This window comes from Macrotis lagotis, chromosome 1 (genome assembly GCF_037893015.1).
Source record: "Macrotis lagotis isolate mMagLag1 chromosome 1, bilby.v1.9.chrom.fasta, whole genome shotgun sequence".
Taxonomy (NCBI): domain Eukaryota; kingdom Metazoa; phylum Chordata; class Mammalia; order Peramelemorphia; family Peramelidae; genus Macrotis; species Macrotis lagotis.
Window position 1 is genome coordinate 190,733,104 of NC_133658.1, and position 22,895 is coordinate 190,755,998.

Genomic DNA, 22,895 nt, shown 5'->3' on the forward strand with positions numbered 1-22,895 from the left:
GTAAAGACTGACAGATTGCTTTTCGTGGGGGTGGGAGGTGGGAGGGGAGTAAGATTAGGGGGAAAATTGCAAAATTCAAATAATATCTTTAATTAAAAAAAGATGATTAACAAATGAACTGGTCTATTTGAACTTTAGCCATATCAACCAATTCAGGTACAGATAAATGTATACTAGAAAACCATCCTCAAAGTCAAGATGACCTTGATTCACTTTCCATCTCTGATTTATACTGTCTCTAAAGCAAATTATTTAATTTTTAAGTCCCTCCAAACAATTCTGAAGATTCTGCATATTTGCTTAGAAGTTTCTTTAGCAGGACTTTTCTTTATCAATTATATGTTCTAATCTCATCCCAGTCCATTAATTTTGTTTTGTTTTGTTTTAAGTTGTTCTTTTGAGAACAGAAAATAATTGATTCTTGGAAGCTGAATTCTATGATTCTATTCCATTCTTTTTTTTACGTTATTTTTGCAAGGCAATGGGGTTAAGTGGCTTGCCCAAGGCCACACATCTAGGTAATTATTAAATGTCTGAGGCCGGATTTGAACTCAGGTACTCCTAACACCAGGGCTGATACTCTATACACTGAGCCACCTAGCCCCGCCCCCCCCATTCTATTCCATTCTTAAAGCATTTATTAAGAACTTACCATGTGCTAGACACTGTGCTAAGAACAGGGAATGTAAAAAGAAAACCAAAATATTCCCTGCCCTCAAAGCATTCTGTTGTGGGTTACAACTTACAAGCAAAAGAAATTCAATAATATTTCTTAGGAAGAGAACAATATAAAGTGAGTCAATCAGAATAGGTCAATAGGGAATTGCCCCTAAATTGTGTTGTGACAAAAAAACTAGGGATTGTAGGAAGAAGAGACCAGACTTGGGAGACATTCTTTTTAAAGGCAACAAAATGGGATATAGGAAAAAGCAAGCAAACCAATTTGTCTCAAATATTGAATTTTTAGTCTAAGATAATATGCACTAAGCATGGAAATTTAGAATACTTGGTGTAACTAGGAAAGTAATTTCATGAATTTCTATATAGATTTCCTTTCTTTGATCAGGAAATACTTAAAAATCCTAGTATAATTTGATAGCCAAACCCATGAATTAATCACTTCTTTCTCTTCTTTTTAAAAAATAACTAGAACATTAGAGTGAAAGTTCTTGAAATCAGCCCTACATGCATAAACTTACCTAAGGAGAAACCAAGCTTTATAACAGAGATGCATTTTCTAGCAACCCAGAGGAGAGCATACACATTTTGAATGTCTCTGAGGAAAATATAGAAATTATGTATATTATATGTAGCTTAGAGAGATGACAGATTAATCTGAGCAATTAGATTCCTGAGAAAGATCAAGATACTTAAGTCTTATCTTAGTCACTCCTAATTATATCCATCTACTTTTCCCTGAGGAATGAGTCATTAATGCAAAATTATGATTCAATCACAGAGTAATCAACCAATCTTGATTTTAGAAGACTAGCCTACTCAAAAAATCTTGGGCATGTGCACATACCAAAGAGTTCTCTGATTGTTTAATGGAGTTATTGCCTATTGGCATGCTTTTTTGAAAAGTGTATTTATGCAAAATCTTCAATTAGTTCATTTATATGTTAATATAAAATTACACAATGGGGAAGAGACATATTTAAGCAAACTCTGGTGGAAAAACTTAAAGCCAACACAAATGTTTTCATAAAATGATTTAACTACCTGTCATTTAATAACATTGCCATTATATTTGAATGTAACGTTATGACAGTTGGATATTTTCTTCACTTGGTATTAGAAATTTGAGTAATAAGCTGGCAAATGTTTGAAATCACTTAAACAGGTGGTTAGTGATTCTAAGGAAAGAAGCATTACTACTACTGAGAATACCTGTAGATTGTGTTTATGCAGTAATTTACACATACACAATCTCATGAATTAGAGAGGTTAAAGTAAAGCAACTCAGTCATTTAAAAATGTCCCAGATTTAGTGGCTGAATTAGTATAATGAAAGAAATGTCAATCTATTCCTGGGATGGATACTTTCTTCTTTCTATGTTCCCCATTCATAGCTATTGAAATCTTTTCCCCACAAATAGCAATTGATACCAACTCCTTAATGAAGCTTCCTTTGAAATCCTCTGAATCTCTTGAACGTAGCAATTTCTCCCTTCACAGAATTTTCATAGCATCAGAGTCAAAATCAGGGTGGGAACAACATGTCCTAAGGAGTACTGAAAGCCTCTGGATTTTTCTTCAACATTAGCATTTAGTAAGAAAGAATAATTAATTGAAATATGAAACTGAGTAAAAAAAATAAAAATAAAAACGATGAATGTTGGAGGGACTATGGGAAAATAAGCAAAACAAATGCACTGCTGGTACAGATGAAAATTAGTCTAGACATTCTGAAAAGCATTTTGGAACTATGCCTCAGAGTGACCCAAATGTGCTTGCTCTTTGATACCACTACTAAACATGTACTTCAAAACAATTAAAAAAAAAGTAAAAGGAGACATATCCTAAGGCATATAGGTCACTCTTTCATTAAGGGAAACCTAGATTTGAACATGTCTGATTCAGGAAAATTAATGTTATGTTGTATAATTTATCATTTAATCTAATTATTCTTTGATAATTACTTAATTATTATGCTATATTTTAATTAATTATTTAATGTTACATTATTTTATATTACTCTGTGATGCTATTTTTTTTTCCTTCATCATTTTAGACCCCACCTTTGAAAGGCTGGCAATTTCTGACAGACAACATGTTCACTCTCATCCCCCAAAACATCTGCACATTAAACAGTTTGGGTATCCCCTTTACCCTCTCTCCCTCTTCTGTTTGCCTTATAAACAGAAGTCAGTTTGAGCTAGGCTTCCCAAGGGACATATCCTTTATCCTTTCTTTTCCTTGAACAGAATTTGGAATAACCTGGTCTACAGGAGGGAGATTACTATTGAATCATTTTTGTTCTTCTAGTCAAGATTGCTAGAGGCAACTGGATCTCAAGAAACCTCTAGCATTTCTTAAGTGTCAGGGAGGGGTGTAATCAGGCACATCTGAAGGCCAGTGTATTTCACTTAGCTGTACACTGATCTTTTTGCCTGAGGATTAGTCCTTCCTGAAGATTAATTCTGGGGTTGTTGGGGGTGGGGTGAGTGTGAGGGGTGGACCTTTCCCAATAATGAAGTAATAGAGAGGAAATGAAAACTATTAACCCACCTTTTCATTAAATTATCCAGCAATTTGGATTGCCTTGCCTTTTCCAGGGAAAGTTCAAATGATGTACTGTCAGACCAATCCAAAGGAAGGTACTAAGTTCAAAAGACACTTTGGCACAATTGAAGATGGACCAGAGGTTCTTTGATTAAAAGATTTGATTGCCTATTGATGAACTATTATCTTGTTTGGAGAATTGCCTCAGTTTACTCACTTGTTAAATTCCACTCATGAGATTCTTAGGAGTCTGTCTTAAATGTTAGTGTTTTGAATCAACAAAAAATGAAGAAAAAAGATGTAGAAAAAGAATGATCAGTCCAGCAATTTGGTATTTTCTATTACTGGCTGGCTGATTTGTTAATTCAAATCAGGGTACCCAGTATAAGATAAAAATGGAATTATCACTGGCTGGCCTGATGTAGAATAACATATAATCCAATCAGGGACTTTAATAGCAAGAGCTTTGTTCCCTGGCATTTCCAAACCATGCCACCTGAACTCAGCAATCATATTTTTAGGTGGAACCAGTCTTCTCTTTAACTTCTGATCATTTCTAAACCTTTCTTTTCTATGGGTAGCACCTTATCCCCTCTTCCTTCCTTTTCTAGCTCTTCTATTAGAATAGCAGTTCCTTCAGGAAAGGGGTTATTTTATTTGCTCATATTTTTATCTCTGGTTTAGTGCTCTCTCTCTCTCTCTCTCTGTCTCTCTGTCTCTGTCTCTTTTTGTCTCTGTCTCTTTCTCTCTGTCTCTCTGTCTGTCCCTCTGTCTCTCTTTCTCTGTCACTGTCTCCCTGTCTCTTTGTCTCTGTTTTTGTCTCTGTGTGTGTGTCTCTGTCTGTATGTCTCTGTCTCTCTGTGTCTCTTCTCTCTCTGTCTATGTGTATGTGTCTCTCTGACTCTGTCTCTCATCTATCTCTCTGCCTCTCTTTGTCTGTCTCTGTGTCTCTCTGTCTCTTTCTCACTCTCTCTCTGTCTCTCTCTCTTTGTCTCTCTGTGTGTGTCTCTGTCCCTGTCTCTCTGACTGTCTGTCTCTGTCTTTCTTGTCTCTCTCTCTCTGTCTCTGTTTCTCCTCTCTCTGTCTCTGTGTGTATGTGTCTCTCTGTCTTTCTGACTTTATCTCTCATCTATCTCTCTGTCTCTCTTTGTGTCTCTCTGTGTGTGTCTCTCTCTCTTTCTCTTGGTGTCTCTCTGTCTCAGACTCTGTCTCTGTCTCTCTGTGTGTCTTTCTTTCTCTCTGTCTCTTTCTTCTCTCTTCATCTCTCGCTCTCTGTTTTTAGCTTTATCACCAACTTTGTGTCACATTGGTTAGGCAATGACAACTTCTTTAAGTTTCTTCTTCTTCTTCTTCTTCTTCTTCTTCTTCGGTATAGTGACAAGGTCTGTTTGATTTTAGAGTTGAAAGGTACTTTAGTGATCATTGATAGTTTCCTAATTCCCTTATTTTACATTTTACAGATAAGGAAACTGAGGAACAGATTGGTTTATGATGGCTTGGTGATGTCCTGGAGTCAGGAAGCTTTATCTTGTGAAATTCAATTCTTTCCTCAGACACTTGCTAGCTGTGTGACACTGGGCAAATCACTTGACACTGCTTCAGATTCCTCATCTTTAAAATGCAATAGAGAAGAAAATGGCATGCTACTCTAATATCTTTGCCAAGAAGACCCTAAGTGGAGTCATGAAGAGTAGGACATGATTGAAAATGATTAAATGGAGGGGCGGCTAGGTGACTCAGTGGATAGAGCGCTGGTCCTGGAGTCAGGAGTACCTGAGATCAAATCTGGTCTCAGACATTTAATAATTACCTAGTTGTCTGGCCTTGGGCAAGCCACTTCACCCCATTGCCTTGTAAAAACTAAAAAAAAATGATTAAACAGGACAGCTAGAAGGTGCAGAGGCCTTGGAGTCAGGAGGACCTGAGTTCAAACCCTGTCTCAGACACTTAATAATTGCCTAGCTGTGTGACCTTGGGCAAATTACTTAACCCCATTATCTTAAGTAAAATTTAAAAAAACAAGAAAAGAAAATCATTAAACAATACATGCTAATAATAATAGTGGGACCAGATTTCTAAGGATGCCCCTTTACAAATTCAATCCACTGAGTCATACATTATGAATTCAAGTGAAATACATGTAAAATATTTTGAAAAACAGAAAAGCTATAGCATATAAATTAAAGGTATTATTCATTATTATAGAGAAGAAGCATGATGTAATACATAGAATAATGGGCTTGGAGTCAGGAAGACCTGGTTTCAAGTCAGACCTATGGCATTGAATGAATAGTCCTAGGCAAGTTGTACTAGCCTCCCATGTCTCCCAAAACTTCCTTGGATCTGTATTGGTGAAGTGAGTCCTCTCATAATTGAGATCATGAATTTTTCCCCTCTTCATGATTATCATCTTTATATTTGCATTAACAGCTAGAAAGAGAAAGGGAAATGGGATTAATTGAGATTTGGGTATACCTATGATTGAAGAGCAATACTGTTTTTTTTTCTCTGCAAAGAAATAATCTGAAAATGTGTCTTTCATATTTAGGGTTGATACTGAAAATATTAAAGTCCCATCTGTAGTGATGTTTAGTGGGTGCTCATCCTTAAAATGAAGAATACATATGTAGTCTGTTTAATGGTTAGGAACACTGATCAATCTATATGCAATCTATTTCTTCCTCTATCAAATCTTCATGCAGATAAGATAAAACAAACCATAGCTGAAATCAGTAGTGTAATTGCCTTTTACTAATTATATTTTGTCACGTGTGAGAAGCATAATTTTGGGGGGTGTTTTGCAAGGCTATGGGGTTAAGTGACTTGCCCAAAGTCACACAGCTAAGCAATTATTAAGTGTCTGAGTTTGGATTTGAACTCAGGTCTTGCCAACTCCAGGACTGATGCCACCTAACTGCCCCCAGCATGATTTATTTCTAAAAATAAGTGAATACACTAGATATAAAGTCATCCAATCAATTAATTTCTTTCTGTTTTTTCCTCATTATGTTTTTTCATGTCTACATTACTGAAAAGATCAAAGTTATCTAATCATCTGGGTTCCCTCAAGTATACTCCTGTATAATTCAAAAGCGTTCTGTTTTTCAATTGTCTTATCTTTCTCTTCTAACTCAACAGATTCTTTTTACAAAGGTTCATTTTTCTAACTGTGACCTTACTCCACTCCATCCCAATTTCAGAATCTTGTTCCAACTATAATCTTTTCACTCTTTTGTCTCCACTCTCCCTTTCTCCATTATTTCCTTTTTCTTTGTCTAAAATAACAATATTAATAAGTGATATTTATATAACCAATCTACAAAAGTTTATTAAGTGTTTATTATTTTTTGGCATTGAGCTCAATACTAATTGCATGACATGTTATCTCTTCCATTCTTTACTAACTCTCTGTTCAAAAACATCTTTGAACCAACAGAAGTTTTGTGTTATATAAGGAGGAACCTAACATTGCAGCCAGGTGTTTTTTAAATACATGCCAAGCAGTGTTGGGTTTTTTGGGGGGTAGGGAAATAAGAGAGTTCTTTCTTGATCTTTTTTCTTAACTGAAGTACAGCTATTTTTGGCTTCTTCAACTGAGTGATAATCGGTAGACCCTAGAATTGTTCCACTTTGGAGTAGGATGCACTCATCTCTTGTTGATGAAATGTTTCATATAAGAGAGTTCTTTGGTGTGGTGCTGAGTCATATACAGTGATGACAATTGCAATTTACAATGTTATCTTTGATTATCTTCCCCAGGAGGCTCATGCTGAGAATTTTTTTCTTCAGGAAATGCCCACCTTGAGAACAGAGGGGGGCAGTCATTTAAAAAAAAATTTTTTTAAGAACACAAAGCTAAAGAAAAGACATTATGTGAATCTGCTATATCAAAAGCTGCTCCATTGTACTCTAGTCATTGATTCCAAGCAATCTATTTGAAAAAGACACCCTGATCTCCTTGGGGGGGCACTTTGACATTTTCTAAACCCTATACAATGTATGCTTGGAGTTGACTACTTTAATCTGTATTCTCCTTAGAGTTGGGTCTTTTCAAAGAATCATTTCAACCATGGGATGTTAGTTAGAAAAAATATTTAATGATCAGTTATAATTGGAAATCCATTAATTTGATGCCTAGTCTTGATTTCAATATTCAGCTTAGACAAGTCTCTTAACCTCTTTGAGTCTTATTTCATCCATCTGCAATATATGGAACAAATGAACTATTAAATCAAACAATGGTAGAGCTAGAAAGATCATTGGGGGCTGCTAGGAGGCATAATGGTTAGAAGCACTGGCCTTGGGGTCAGGAGACCTGGAGTTTGGATAGTTTGACACTTACTAGCTCTGTGACCTTGGCTACTGTCTTGCATCCAGAGCCATCTTTAGTCAATTTGATCTATATATATGGCCAATGCACCCAGATGACTCTAGAGGAGAAAGTGAGGCTGGTGACTTAGCACAGCACAGCCTAATTCACATCCAATTCATGTTCCTATTATGGCATCACCTCTCTGATGTCAGTGAGGTCTTCGAGGATGAGGGACAAACATTATCAGAAGGGTCAGTGACAATTTAGTTTAGCTCTTTCATTTTACAGATGAAGAAACAGAGTCTAAACAAAGGAAGGACTAGTAAATATCTGAATTTTATAATTTATTAACCATGAGACCTTGGACAAACAACTAACTGGAAGCTACTTCAGGTTTAGAATAAAAGGACTGGACTAGATGATTTCTATTATTATTTCTATTCTATTATTTCTATTATGATTCTATGGTCAGTGGTGAATTAGGACTAGATCCTGATGTTTGGTCTGATATTCTTCTCATGTTCCAGAGTTTTTTACCTCTTCATTTAATTCATTGTTTTGTATTAACAATTAAACTATACTGTATATTTGTTGAACATACTCTACATTATCTATGGGGATACATTAGATATACACAAATATGGCCCTTAGCTTCAAAGAATTTATGATATTCTAGTTACACCAGAATAACTTGGAGTCATCCTTGACTCTTCCCTCTCTCTCAAACCCCATATTCAATCATTTGCCAGATTTTGTCAACTATACTTTCATAATTCATCTTGTATCTTGTCCCTTTTCTTTACTCATATAATCACTCACCTATCTGGTTCTCATCTGGGTAACTTAAATACCCTCCTTAAATGACTTCTGTATTTCCCATGTCTTCCCTTTCCAACCTAATCTTCATACAGATGACAGGTTGATATTCCTATAACAATCATCTTGTTCATGTTGTTTTCCTATTCAGAAACCTTCAATGATTCTTTCTTGCCCTAGCAGAAGGTGCATACAAAATCTTTTTCTTGACATTTAAAACTTTTCTTAACCCATCTTTCTATTTCCTCATATCACCCTCTTCACAATTATCCCTTCTATTCAAACTGGTCTGCATTGGCCATTCTTTTATCTCCTTCTGTGACTACACAAACTGATTCTCATATCTGGAGCATACTTTCTTCTCACCTCATTTCTTGCCCATCCAATACTTATTTTCTTTCAAAGCCCAACTCAGGGACCACCTCATATGGGAGGCTTTTCTAAATGAACTTGGTTGTTAGTATTTTTGAAATTACTTTGCATGACTTTCTATTTACATCTCTCAGTATATATTTTGCCCCATCCCTATTAGAAGTTAATCTCCTCCAGGGCAAAGACTATTTTATTTTTAAATAAATAGTAACCAATTTGAGGTATATGTTTAAAAATGTTTCTTCCCAAAGACATCAGCTTCTTGGATAAGAATTCACTATTTGACAAAAATTGTTGGGAACACTGGAAAATAATATGGTAAAACTAGATATAGATCCACATCTCATACCCTATACCAAAATAAGGTCAAAGTGGGTACAGGATTTGGACAGAAAGAGCAATACCAAAGATAAATTAATAGACCAAGAAATACTCTGATCTATCAAATCTATGGAAAGGGATAAATATCAAACAAGAATTAGAGCACATTATAAACTGCAAAATGAATGATTTTAACTATATTAAATTAAAAAAGTTTTGGCACTCATAAAATCAATGCTGCCAAAATTAGAAGGAAAGCAGAATTCTGGGAAACAATCTTCACAACTATGAGCTCTGATACTGGTTTCATTTCTAAAATATATAGAGAATTGCATCAAATTTATAAGATTGCAAGTCATTCCCCAATTGATAAATGATCAAAGGATATAAACAGATAGCTTTCAAATGAAGAAATTAAAGTTATATGTAACATATGAAAAATGATCCAAAACATTATTGATTAGAGAAGTTCCAATTAAAACAACAATGGATATCATCTCACAACTATTAGATTAGCCAGGATGATAAAAAGGGAAGATGATCTGTTGGAGAGATGGTAGGAGGATTGGGACACTGATGCATTGCAGTAGAGTTGTAATTCAACCTTTCTGGATAGCAATATGGAACTATGACCAAAGATCAATAAAACTGTTCAATACTCTTTGACCCAGAAATTCCAATTATAGATCTATATCTAGATAAAATTTATAAAAATGGGAAAAGTCCTACATGTCCAAAATATTCATAGAAACTCTTTTTGTAGTGGCAAAGAATTGGAAATTGAGTGGATGCCCATCAATTGGGGAATGGCTAAATGAGTTATGGTACATGAATACTATTGTTCTATAAGAAACCATAAATAGTCAGACTCTAGAGAAGCATGGAACGACTTATGGGATCTGATGCAGAATGAAGGGAGTAGAACCAAGAGAACAATGTACACATCAACAACAACATTATGAGATGAACAACCTTGATGGAAGCAGCTCCTCTCAGCAGTTCAGAGAGCTAGGACAACTGTATTAGACTGGCTATGGACTATATTATCCCCATCTAGAGGAAGAGGACAAAATAAAATACACACACACACACACACACACACACACACACACACACACACCTTCAGAATCTGATGAACACTTTATAAAAATAATCTCTTATGTATCTCTTTCCCTTAATCCTAATTCCTCATGCCAAAAATTTGTAAACCTGTTTACCAAAACAAGTATGTAAAATGGTGGGAAAGAAGGGTGGAGGGAAATTTTGTAACTTGGAACCATGAATGTTCATATGGAAATATGGATGTTCATATGCATGTTCACATGGATGAAAATAAATAAACTTAAAAAACAAGCAAACAAATAAATAAATAGATAGATAGATAAATAGATAAATAAATACCTCCCAAAATATTTCTTGTTGAGTTTCAAAAAAGAGATTTGTACTTGCATTACTTTAGGGGATTTGATAATTAAACACTCTCTACCAATGTATATTGGTAAATGCAGTATAAATTATAATTTTAGAGAATTTCTTGGGACATTGATAGATCAAGTGTCTTATCCAGGGTCACACAGTTTATATGACAGAAGTGGGTCTTGAACGTAAATCTAATTCCAAAGTCAGATTTCTATCCACTACAGTAAATGTTGTGTCTTTTATTCTTGAATTAAGAATGGTAATTTTGTATCAGCTTTAGACAATGCTGGGTAATTTTTGTCAGTCATTTTCATTATTAAACACATGACTTACAGAATAAGCTCTTAGATACCAATGCTCCAAGAATTGTGCATGCATTGCTTAGGAAATTGCATTCTCCGAGGAGCATTTCTAACCACAATGAAACTCCTGACAACTGGCTGATTGAGTTGAAGGATTTACAAAAATCATATGTGTAAATTATTCCACTTGGGCTCTCAGTAATTTAGTCTCAACAAATTGGATCCGTGGCCATCTGTCTGAGCTGTTTGTGCTGCAGGAACGTATGGGGTTTTCTATCTTGACATACTTATGTCCAAATCACAAATGTAGCAATATGCAAATTAGAAAGTATGTGCTTTGGAGAATAAGGAATATCAGCAGATTGGCAATTCATTCAGAGATATCTATAGTACTTTATAACATTCTTAGTTGACAGTGTCTAAAGCCACCTTCTGATATTCCCTATGAGGGAGCTGTAGTAGAGTTACTTCCAAAGTGCCAATCACACTCTGCTCTTGCTCATTCTATGCCCACTTTTATCTGCCCTTAGAATGATAATCTTCCTATCCCTTTTCAATCCCATAAATCCCAGTGATCTCTAGGACATACTACAAAATGAACTCAGTTGTTAGTATTTTTGAAATTACTTTGCATGACTTTCTATTTACATCTCTCAGTATATATTTTGCCCCATCCCTATTAGAAGTTAATCTCCTCCAGGGCAAAGACTATTTTATTTTTAAATTAATAGTAACCAATTTGAGGTATATGTTTGAGCTATATGACATACTACTAAAAATTTTAAATTCAACTTATTGTGTCTACAATATCTAAGATTTTGAATATTAATTTTCTCTCAAACTGTCTTTTCATCAGTGTAGGGAGGTCCCAGTGTAAAATTGTTACTCTACCAATGCAGATCAGCAATTGTTCTGTAGTTTAAAGTCATAAAGAGTTGACTATGGACATTGAGAAGCTTAGTGATGTGTCCAGAGTCCTATATATATAGCAAGTACATATCAGAGGAATAATTTGAACTCATGACTCTGGGATGGATCCTCTAGAGACAAAATCCTGAGTACACCAAGACCCAAAAAGAATATATTCCTACACTCATGGAACTGGTATTTTACTGGGAAGTGAGAAAGAAGGAAGGAGGATATAGCATGTATACATGTAGATAAAAGATTATTTGAGAAAAGAGAAAGTGCTAACATTTAGGGAGATCAGGGATACTTTTCTATTGCAAGTACTATATGAACTGATCCCTGAAAGATGTAAAAAGATTATAAGGGCAAAAATGATTAAAGAGTACATTTTTTCATATAGAGAACAGTCTGTACAAATGCTAGTTAGAGGTGGGAAATAGAATACCAGGTTTGGAAAACAACAAATGACCACTCTACATTTCAGTTAAACTGGAACTATTTTTTTTTTTAAAAGTAATATTTGATTGTTTATTGGGAATAATGATACTGCCCCACCTACCACCAAGGACTATGCCTTAGAGGCTTTCCTTTGGTCCTTTTAGCATTTTTGTAGGTAACAATGTAGCATTTGAGCTGCGCATTCAGAATTCAATCTTAATTTCTTAATTGGTATGATGGTAAAACTATGAGTTTTACCAGTAAATTATTATGATGGATTTGAAGATAAGATGACTCCATGTGAAAGTAAGTGATAGCTACAAAGTACTCATTGTTTATTTACTTGCTCATTTTGCAATAAAAATATTAATTAACTTTTATATGATAGGATGAGTTGATTCATGTTCTGCTCCTCATACATACTGACTTTGTGGTCCTGGATATGTCTCTTAAACTTTCAGTGCCCTTTAGTCACTTTCTAAGATGATAATCTCAGAAGAGCTTTTGATCTGCACTGGTTACTAGAGGGGATTTTCTGACCAGCAAACTTTTGACAGCATTGAAATCAAAAGCACCAACACAAATTTACAAGGTAAGAAATAATTTTGCTGTTCCTTCCTGGGAAAAGATTAGCTCTAGAACAACTTGACTCTAGACTGTCCTGCTTCTTCTTCACTCACTAGGTTGCCCACAATTAGCTTAAATTCATCAGATCCTCTTTGGGATAGTGTAGTTTAACTCTTTCCTTAAGAGTGTTATTTTTCTCCTCCTCTTTGTAAGTGAAAGCAACAATTAAACATGACTTATTCACTTAACCATTGGGAGGTAGTGATAGCCAAGAACCAGATTATATTCTTTGTTGAAGTTAAGTACTACTAGTACCCCTAACTCTCCAGCACAATAAACTCTTGACACATCGGGAAGTTTCACGAAATTCATGAGCTGAACTCTCAGAATTGGAGATTGATTCCCCCACCTCCAGCCCAATGAACTTGCTACTGCCTTCATGGTGCCATTCACCTCTCAATTATCACAGAAAAAAAATGACTTTAGGGGCAAAAACAGTGTCTCTCTATCCCAGTATCCCTATCATCAGCTTTCTTTCCCTTTTTCTAACCTTCACTTCCCTCCACCCCCATCACTTTTGTAACTTTAGGCATCTTCCACTCCTTGTACCTCAGCCTTCATAGCCTTCTCTAGGTGAATGGCTCTAAGCTAACACTCAGATTTGCCTTAGTGAGTGAGCACATAAAGGATGTGTGTGTGTGTGTGTGTGTATTGTTACATAAATGTGTTTTTCATGAAGGACACATTTTTCACGACTCATTGTTCCTTTCTATTTGTTGTTCTTTCAGAATCATAATTGCCAGCATCAGGGCAGCCTTAGGAAGATGTTACAAAAGATTACTTGCTATAGTTAGAGAATATACTTAACAATAAAGACTTTAACTTTTTCCCCTTCCTCTTCAAACATCCTTTGTAGTCTTCCATTTATTGTGTTTCTGATGGATGTAATTTTATATAAAAATTTTATTCTAGTCTTATTTTTCTATTGACTTTGTCAAAATAATAATCTAAAACACACATACTATATATTTCAGTTTGAAAGCTATTTAAGTTGAAAATGTCAAATTCAGACATAATTCAAAATAATGTTCGATTGTACATTGACATGCCTTATGAATTTACCAAGCATTGAAGAGAAGAAATAAGCTAAAAGAAGCTGCATTAGCCAGTCTTTCTGATGAGTGAAATAGGTATCTCCATTCCCTTTATTCTTTGTCTTTTGTAAGTTTGATACTTTAAAAAAATAGCTTGCCAATATTTCATGAAATAGAGCATTTATTTTCATTAAAAGCTGATAAATTTCAGAAATGTACCTATCTTTCATTGTTTTCATTTTGTTCTGTACATATAGCACTCTCTCTCTAGGGCTACTGCTCCAGCTCCTATTCAGGTTGGTGGGCTCTGAGAAGGCAATGCGTGAGTCCTGCCCTCCTGATTCTAGGGTTAATTTGAAAAGTTAAGGTTTTTAGTACTATATTGAATAAAACCCTCCTTACATGCTTTTTTTTGTTGTTTATCAATCAGAGTTGATCAGAACTTAGAAAGGAATAATTACTAAGGTGATCTAATAAGATCAAATGGTACAAAAATTTCCTGCTAAAAGTTTGAGCTTGCTTCCTCATGAATAAATAAATAAAATATATATATATATATATATATATATATATATATATATATATATATAGAGAGAGAGAGAGAGAGAGAGAGAGAGAGAGAGAGAGAGAGAGAGAGAGAGAGAGAGAATGTCAAGGGGAATAATAATTATATTACTAAGGCAAACATAGAATATATATATGGCTAAAAGGTATATTTGTAATTTCTGTTTTTCTTTGGTGTATATAGTTCATGTTTTTTTCTCATTCAAGGGATCACATATATTGGATTTGCTTTCTCTTTCCAGTTGGATGTGTTATCTCCTACTAGTCCAGTCTCTGATTACATAGTCAGTGGTAATTAAGGAAATTATAACAACCCCTATAGTTTTTACTCTACCCCTGTTGTTACCTTCTGGTATATGTAAAAGTGTCTTCTTCCTCAAAGTTCTCTAAAACTTAAAAACTTCTGAAGCATGGATATTTCTATACTGGACTTTCAGCTTCAAAACTTGCTTGTTGTGTTGCATATAGATTCAGAATAATTCAGAATGATTCTTTATAGTCAATCACAAAATATTTTCCATAACTCATTGTAAGCAACTGAAAAGAATAATATCTATGCTTCCCTGAGACCCCGGAGAATTGTTCTGGATTGTGGATATGAACAGGAATTCAAAATGTACCACAATTTGTTAAAGATAGTAAATTTTTAATAAGGAAAAGATTGTAATGGCAGAATTGACTGTTGAGGACCCAAATTTTGGAGTCTGAATAGATTTACTCATTTTAGAAGATAATATAGAGTAAGTACTGTTAAAAGAAAAATTCTATGGTTGGGTCTTTGCCCTGATTTAAAGAGGCAAAATTCAAGATGAAAACATTATAAAGAAGTTTATAACCCCAAGACAGAAATGAACATCCCGAGATTCAAAATGGAGATTGTTTTTAAAGATAATTTTTCATAATAAGAGTAAGATAATTGTACTAGGTATACAATTACAAGAAGAGATGGATCATTGTGTCCCAATTCTGCACTCATTGTTGCATTATGGAGAAATAAGATTAGATGGAAGGGGGGATGGAATGAAAATGTATAAGAATATGTGCAATAAGCAAACATAAAAGATAAAGGGCATGGTGTCAATGAACATGTTTTGTCCTATATCCTCAACTGTAACATCCGATCTCTGTTAGTTATAAATGTGGGAGATGATTTTGGGATTAATTCTTTTCCCTAAGAAAGACATTGTAAGCATAAATAGCATACAAACCTCATTAAAACACACAAAAGAAAATCCAGAAACATATAGTTTAACCAATGAAAGTTCTACACTCCAAATTTTATATATATATATATATGTATATATATATAATATATGCATATATGTATGTATATTGCCCTATTATCAAAGTTTCCTTTTACAAAGTTAGACTCTTGACCAGAAAGGTACCTGTGAAGGGCTTTACGTTTAAACTGAGAGCAAAACATGATAAACATGTAATAAAAGAGTCTCAGTTCCTTCAGTGGCACCAGTCCAAGCAGAAATAATATGCAGCTTAAAAAATAAGTAACAGAATCATAACATACACATGACTAAGATAATAAGGAACTTTAAAAGAGATGAATGGGGGCAGCTAGGTGACGCAGTAGATAGAGCACCAGCCCTGGAGTCAGGAGGACCTGAATTCAAATCCAGCCTCAGACACTTAATAATTACCTAACTGTGTGACCTTGGGCAAGTCACTTAACCCCATTACCTAGCCAAAAAACACAAAACAAAACAAGAGGTGAGTAAAGAAACCCAATATAGTAGCAACTTTAGGATTATCAAATCCTTTCATAGTGTTCATAATCTTAAGGACCCTGGTAAGTACTTCCTGTGCATCTCTCAAACAACTGGGTATGGATCAGGGAAGGTGTGTGTGTGTGGAGTATTTCCTTTACCATTTCCAGAGTCCAAGTCACCTGCAGAGATTCTCTCTAGATAATACTGTTAAGTTCTGCTAGTAATAAAACTTTGCAAAATTTAGTGAATCAATGAAAAAATCTAATCAGATTGGATGTACAATAATTAGTTTGACAAAAATAAAATCAAACTGCAGAGATCTAATCCTATTAACAACAGAAGTATTAAGAAGAACAATAAATTATGAACCTATAATTTGCCTGAAACTTCAGAGTTTCAGGTTTTTTTTTAATACTATCTGCTCTTTCTATATTTACACAAATTCTGTCCCTGAGATTATCATCCACAGGCTGAAGGAGGAGGGCCTGATTGGAAGGCATTCCTCTTGAACAGTGGACTATTGACTTAATAACAATTTGGACAGTCATCCTTGAAATCAAAACTTAAAGAAAACCAATCACAGTCCTATAAAATCTTAGCTCAACTAACAAAGTTTCACCAATCATAACAACTTAGGACTAGTCTATTATTATTTTTCTCATGTTGCCATGTTACAGTAAATCTAAGGACATTTAGTGTCTATATTTAGAATAATCACATTCTGGAGTTTCATCCAGTGAATACATGATTTGACTCAAAACCTTTTGAAAAATTCTGGCCATTACAAAGTCTCCAGACTAATATAACTATATTATCTATTTATGTTTAATGTAAAATGAAATCTTTAAATCTAAGGTCTAATTAGTACTAAGCTAATTCAAAGATGTAGCTTCAATATATACTATTTATTAATAGATACACTTGTATAATTTTCATAATTGATCAAATCTCAAACGAAACTCACTTTTCATTATAGCAGACTTGTAAACTTGCCTGTTTTGGATGGAAGTAGTCCTAGTTTCTCAAAGTTTGAAATTTGAAAACACATTGTCATCAAGGTTGATAAGATCTTACAATCATAATCATGAAGAATGAAACAAAGAATCTCACAAGAAAGTATTAACTCAGGAGGTTTGTGCTACGTTTCTCACAATTTTAAGTTACTAAAGCAAATATATTCCATAAACTATTTACCAGTTTTTAAACATTTTATTGCATTTTAACAGCTTAATTCATAATCTAACAGTACCCAAATTAAAGGAGCAACTATTTTTTCTAACAATTTTTCAGATGTAATGATTTCACAAATTTCACAATCTAAAGAAAATTTTTAGAAACATAATAATAACATACATGAAAGCATGGATTTAAATACAAAACAAACGCATTAGCAATCAAGTGACATTATTTCAGTTGGATGTATTTCCATATTATCTTAAATGAAAATCACTCATTTGATTACCTTTGAAATTACATATTGATGACATTTAAGACCAATATAAAGTACTTACATCTAATAACATTTATATAGTGCCTGCCATCTACCAGACAATGTGCTAAGTATCTTACAATCATGTGAGCCTCAGAATAACCATGGAAGGGAGTTGCCAATATTATCATTCCCCTTAACAGATTAGGAAACTGGGGTAAACAGAGGTGAAGTAACTTGCTTAAAGTCATACATTTTTTGAGACTGGATTTTAACTCAATTTTTTGTGATCCAAGCATTTTCCAGTATGTTATATTAATACTAAACAGCAAATAAATTTTACATAAAGTTCTGATTTACCACAATTATTCTAATAGGAAAATGCATCTCACTGTGATTGAGATCACATTTTGATTTAATTTTAGGACAAATTTCTACTAAGTCAAATCTGCATTTATAATCATTAAAGGGAATATTCAAAATCTCAACATTGTGAAATATAGAGCCCAGTGTTGTCAGTTCACTTTTCAAAAATTCATGGTGGTTCTTTCATCTTTCCATAAACATTTTCCATTTATTAAGTTTTCTAATTTAAATAAATTCAATCATTATTGCTTCTATATTATTTGTTATACAAAAAGGCACTCTCCGTGGGATTTATCTTCATTGAAAGATGTCTTTGTAAGTTGTATATATTCTCTGAGAAGTTGGATATTACACGTTAGAGAAATTTATTTAGCAATCAAGAAAAAGGTAATAAGCAATCTTTAAACATTTACCATATACAAGGTAATTTTGTAATTCCAAGGGATAGAAAAATAGCTATGATACTGTTCCTGTTCTCAATGATCTTAAAATCTAATTAGGAGTAAAGACATATACCAAATGACTTTTATAAAAGGGAGAATGAGATAAATGCCAAGAAGGTTCAAACTCTGTACTAGAAGAAATTGGTTGAAAGAGAGATCATTGCCTGCTGAGAGGTCAAGGAAGTCTTCAATGGAATAGATGACACTTGATCTGAGCTTTGATCTTCTATTTACTTTGGTTGTGATTTTGAATAAATCATTTACTTTCTCTGGGTCTATCTCTTCTATAAAATATGGGGGTCAAGATATCCTCTAAAGTCTCTTCCAACTCTAAATTTCTGATCCTGACATTCAGGTAGCAGTGGGAAAGATGGATTGGAGAAAACTGGAGGCAGGAAGATGTGTTGAGGCAAATAACAATGTTCAGGTGAGGAGAAATAGGGTCACACCTAGAGAAGTTACTTTGGGGAAGGGACCAAGACAACAAGTGCATGGTTTGTCATTGTTTAGTTATTTTAGTTGAATCTGATTCCATTTGGAGACTCGGCAAAAAGTGGTTTCCTTCTCTAGCTCATTTTACAGGTGAGAAATTAACGTGATTTGTTAAGTGTTAAGTGATTTGCCTGAGGCCATACAGCTAGTGACTGAGGCTATATTTGAATTTAGGTCTTTCTGATTCCAGGCTCAGTTCTCTACTGTGCCACCTAGCTGCTCCACAAATTCTGCAGAGTTTAACAGAGTTTTTGTTTTTGTTTTATGCAAAATAATTTAAATAGAAATTGCTTTCAGTGGGGTCCTGAAGTTGCTTTCTGTTCTGTGATTAGAATTGGAATAAAAGAGCTCACAATCTGCAAAAGAAAAGATCAGTTAGTTGTATGGGAACCTAGGATTAACTTTATAAAGCAGGCAGTATAATGAAATGCTGAATAAAAAGAGGTGAGATGAATCTGACAGGGAATGAACTCAAGTCTAATGGAAATTCTAGAAGAAATGTAAGGAACAAGAGTGCTGCCAAGAGTAAGTTTGGATTGTTCCTACATGAATGGTTTTTTATCTGATGAGACCACAATAACAACTGCTTTTTCTTGGGGCTCAATTTAACACCTTTTGAATTTTCTTTTTTTTTTATGTTCTTCTCTCTGTTGAAATCCTCATTTTCACTTAAGTTCAAATGTATTCTCCTTTTCATCATTCCTTTTTGTGTCATCACCTAAGAGGATCTCTTCCTGAGGACTTTGAATTCAGTACTAGTTACTAAGTATAAGCATTTATTAAACACTTTCTATGTACCAGTGACTTTGGGGATACAATGAAAGACAAAACTAGCATTCTTCCTATCAAGAAGCTCAATTTCAAAAGGGGAGACAATAATTATGTACTTACAACATATGTAAGTGTCAATGGAAGGCAGCACCTAGGAGGCTGGGGGCTTGAAATGACTGCAGGGGGTTCATTTATAAGTGAAGAAACCATCCAATTCTTTGAACTAGGAGTGTAAGAAGAGCCATGAATTTTATTTCACAGGTTACTGCAGATGTTTAAGGTAACAAGTATCAAAGTACAGAGATTTGGACAGTGAAATGGGATAGATTACCTGAGATAGAGGAAGTAAGGGCAGTTGGGAATGGCTGATACTTTGAGGAGATGAGTGACAGGTCAGTCAGACAGGTAAGGGGCAGCAACAGCATCAGCTTCCACAGGTAGCAGAGAAACAGGAAGAAGTATGAAGAAGAGAAAGCAAGAAGAGCTTTGAGAGGCTGGCAGCTGGACTGGTCAGAACAGTAGCATGACAGAGAAAGTGAGCAGGATTTTTAAGAAAGCCTAGTGTATTGGAGGAGTCAGGGGTGAAGCCAAGGTGCACAAACTAGGCTTAGATCCACATCTCACTCCCCATACCAAAATAAGGTCAAAATGGGTACAGGATTTAGACATAAAGGGCGAGTCTATAGATCAACGAAAAGATCAAGAAATACTCAATCCATCAGATTTATGGATTGGGGAGAAATTTATGACCAAACGAGAAATAGAGTATATTATAAATTGCAAAATGGATGATTTTGACAACATTAAATTAAAAAGGTTTTGCACAGCGGCAGCTAGGTGGCTCCGTGGATAGAGCACTGGCCCTGGAGTTAGGAGGACTTGTGTTCAAATTTGACCTCAGGCACTTAATAATCACCTAGTTGTGTGACCTTGGGCAAGTCACTTAACCCTATTGCCTTGCAAAAACAAAAAAAATGTTTTTGTACCAATAAAACCAATGCTACTAAGATTATAAGGAAAACAGAAATCTGGGAAACAGTTTTCACAGCTAGGAATTCTGATAAAGGTCTCATTTCTAATATATATATATATATATATATATATATATATATATATATATATATATATATATATATGGAGAGGAGAGAGAGAGAGAGAGAGAGAGAGAGGAGAAGTGAATCAAATTTATAAGGTTACAAGTCATTCCCCAATTGATAAATGGTGAAAGGATATGAACAGGCAGTTTTCAAATAAAGATATTAAAGCTATATATAATCATATGAAAAAATGGTCTAAATCATTACTGATTAGAGAAATGCAAATTAAAACAACTATGAGGTACCACCTCACGCCTCACACGTATCAGATTGTCTAAAATGACACAAAGGGAAAACAATGTTGGAGAGGTTGTGGGAGGATTGGGACATTAATGCACTGTTATGAACTAGTCCAACCATTCTGGAGAGCAATTTGGAACCATGCCCAAAGGACAGTGTTCAACAGAAGGCTTTACATCAAGGGGATGGGGGTGGGAAGGGAAGTTGGAGGAAATTATCTCATTTATAAATATGCATATGCATGTGGATGAATGTTGAAAAACTTTCATACCGCTTATTTGGAAAAATAAAATAAAATATCACTTGGGGGGAAAAAGGAGTGACTAACACTTGAAAATGATCGATATCAGGTATGCACCTTGTCAGAACATGTGATACATGCTAGAAGAAAGGTAAGGGAAAGAATGGGCAGAAGGATTAAAGTCACTCCTAATATCTCAGTGGATTTATATCTCAGAAGGTGTTGAGATTATCAGTCCTGAGGTGAGCTTGCTAAAACATTTACATTGAGTTTGGATGGAAGCTAAAACATTTACAATTCAGTAAGTCTAGGTGCTAGATAACAGTGGGAAAGAAATCAGACATCCACAGGATATGCTAACTGAACATAAATATTTCCCTTAATGTTTCTCCTTCAGCACTACACTCTTAGTGAGGTGCAAAAAACTCTTTTCTAAGTCTCCTCACAGAAAACTACTTTTCCTTAAAGGTGAGAAATGAAAAAGGCAAAAATCATATTCTGGTGTACAGAATAGTTAGTGATCTAATTTTGCTCAATAAAGTGCCAAGTTCTACTTAGACATTTTTTACTTTTGGATGATTTAGTCTACCATTTCGGGCCTAGACCTTTCCTCTCCTAGGATTTATACCCTGGGTTTTCTGAGAAACTTATACCTTTTTCCCAATACTCTATTCCTGCTTACAATAGAAAGTAAAACAATTCTTAAGTTTTCCTGACCCTGAGGGAAGCAGCTCTTAGTGGTCTTCCAGATCCTACCTGGAATGTTATTATAGAACTTGCTGTAATCAAAGTTTTGTTAGAGTAGAAGTAAGGAGACATTTCAAGTCCCAGTACCATTATATCTAATACAATGGAGAAATCAAATTGCCTTTCCAGTCTCAGTCTTCTCACCTGCAAAATGGGGATTTTTCATAATTTTATATTTGTATTACTTCTGTCATAGGGAAATTTTGATGATACATTTAGAAACTTTAAAGTGCTATAAAAATATGAGTTATCATCATTGTTTTCTCTGGTTCAGTAATTGCAAGCCAAACAACTACCTGATTTTTGTTCTCACAGGTCTAAATTTAAATTGCTTTCTAACCCAATTAGCACAGAATTATTAGAACTCAAGTCTGTCTCCTTTTTTTTAAAATCATTATCTCTTATAATTGGAATCTCAGTTATCACCTTTTCTGTTAAAAATAAAATTATTTATTTTTTTGAAGATTTAAGATGAGTAATTTTATCACAACTGCCCTATGGCTGAAAAAACTGAAATAAAGTTTAGCAACTAGCAACTTCAATAATGATAGTAATAATATTTAGCATTTATATAGTGATTTGAACTTAGCAACATACTTTGCAAAGATTGATCCTTACAACAACTTTAGCAGGGATTAATGATATTCATAGATAGGGAAACTGAGGCAAACATAGGTTAAGTGACTGAATTATTTTTCAGAAATTCCCCAAGTATTTAAGTTGAGACCTTGGTTAATCCCTTTCCCTCAACCTCTATATCCAATTAATTGGCAATGAATCTAGTTAACCTTTACATTTCTCAATGCTATCTTCTCTATATTTACACAACCTTTACTCTGGTATAAGCCCTTAAATACTTCTTGCCTGGACTACTGACATGGATTTCTTATCAACTTCCCTATTTCTAGTTTCTCTCCCATTAATGTACCTTCACACTGATATTAGATTGATATCCCTAAAATGCATATAATCTTGTAGCCCTCCATCATATGCAATTCCTACCTAA

General features: G+C 34.4%; 1 long non-coding RNA gene across 1 annotated transcript; it reads left to right on the top strand.

The window, feature by feature from the left end:
- Nucleotides 1–11,786: 11,786 nt before the first annotated feature.
- Nucleotides 11,787–13,556, top strand: LOC141514943 (uncharacterized). The gene is made up of 3 exons (XR_012476156.1): nucleotides 11,787–11,871; nucleotides 12,576–12,706; nucleotides 13,470–13,556. It is a non-coding gene; the product is annotated as an uncharacterized LOC141514943 (long non-coding RNA).
- The last annotated feature ends 9,339 nt before the right edge of the window (nucleotides 13,557–22,895 follow it).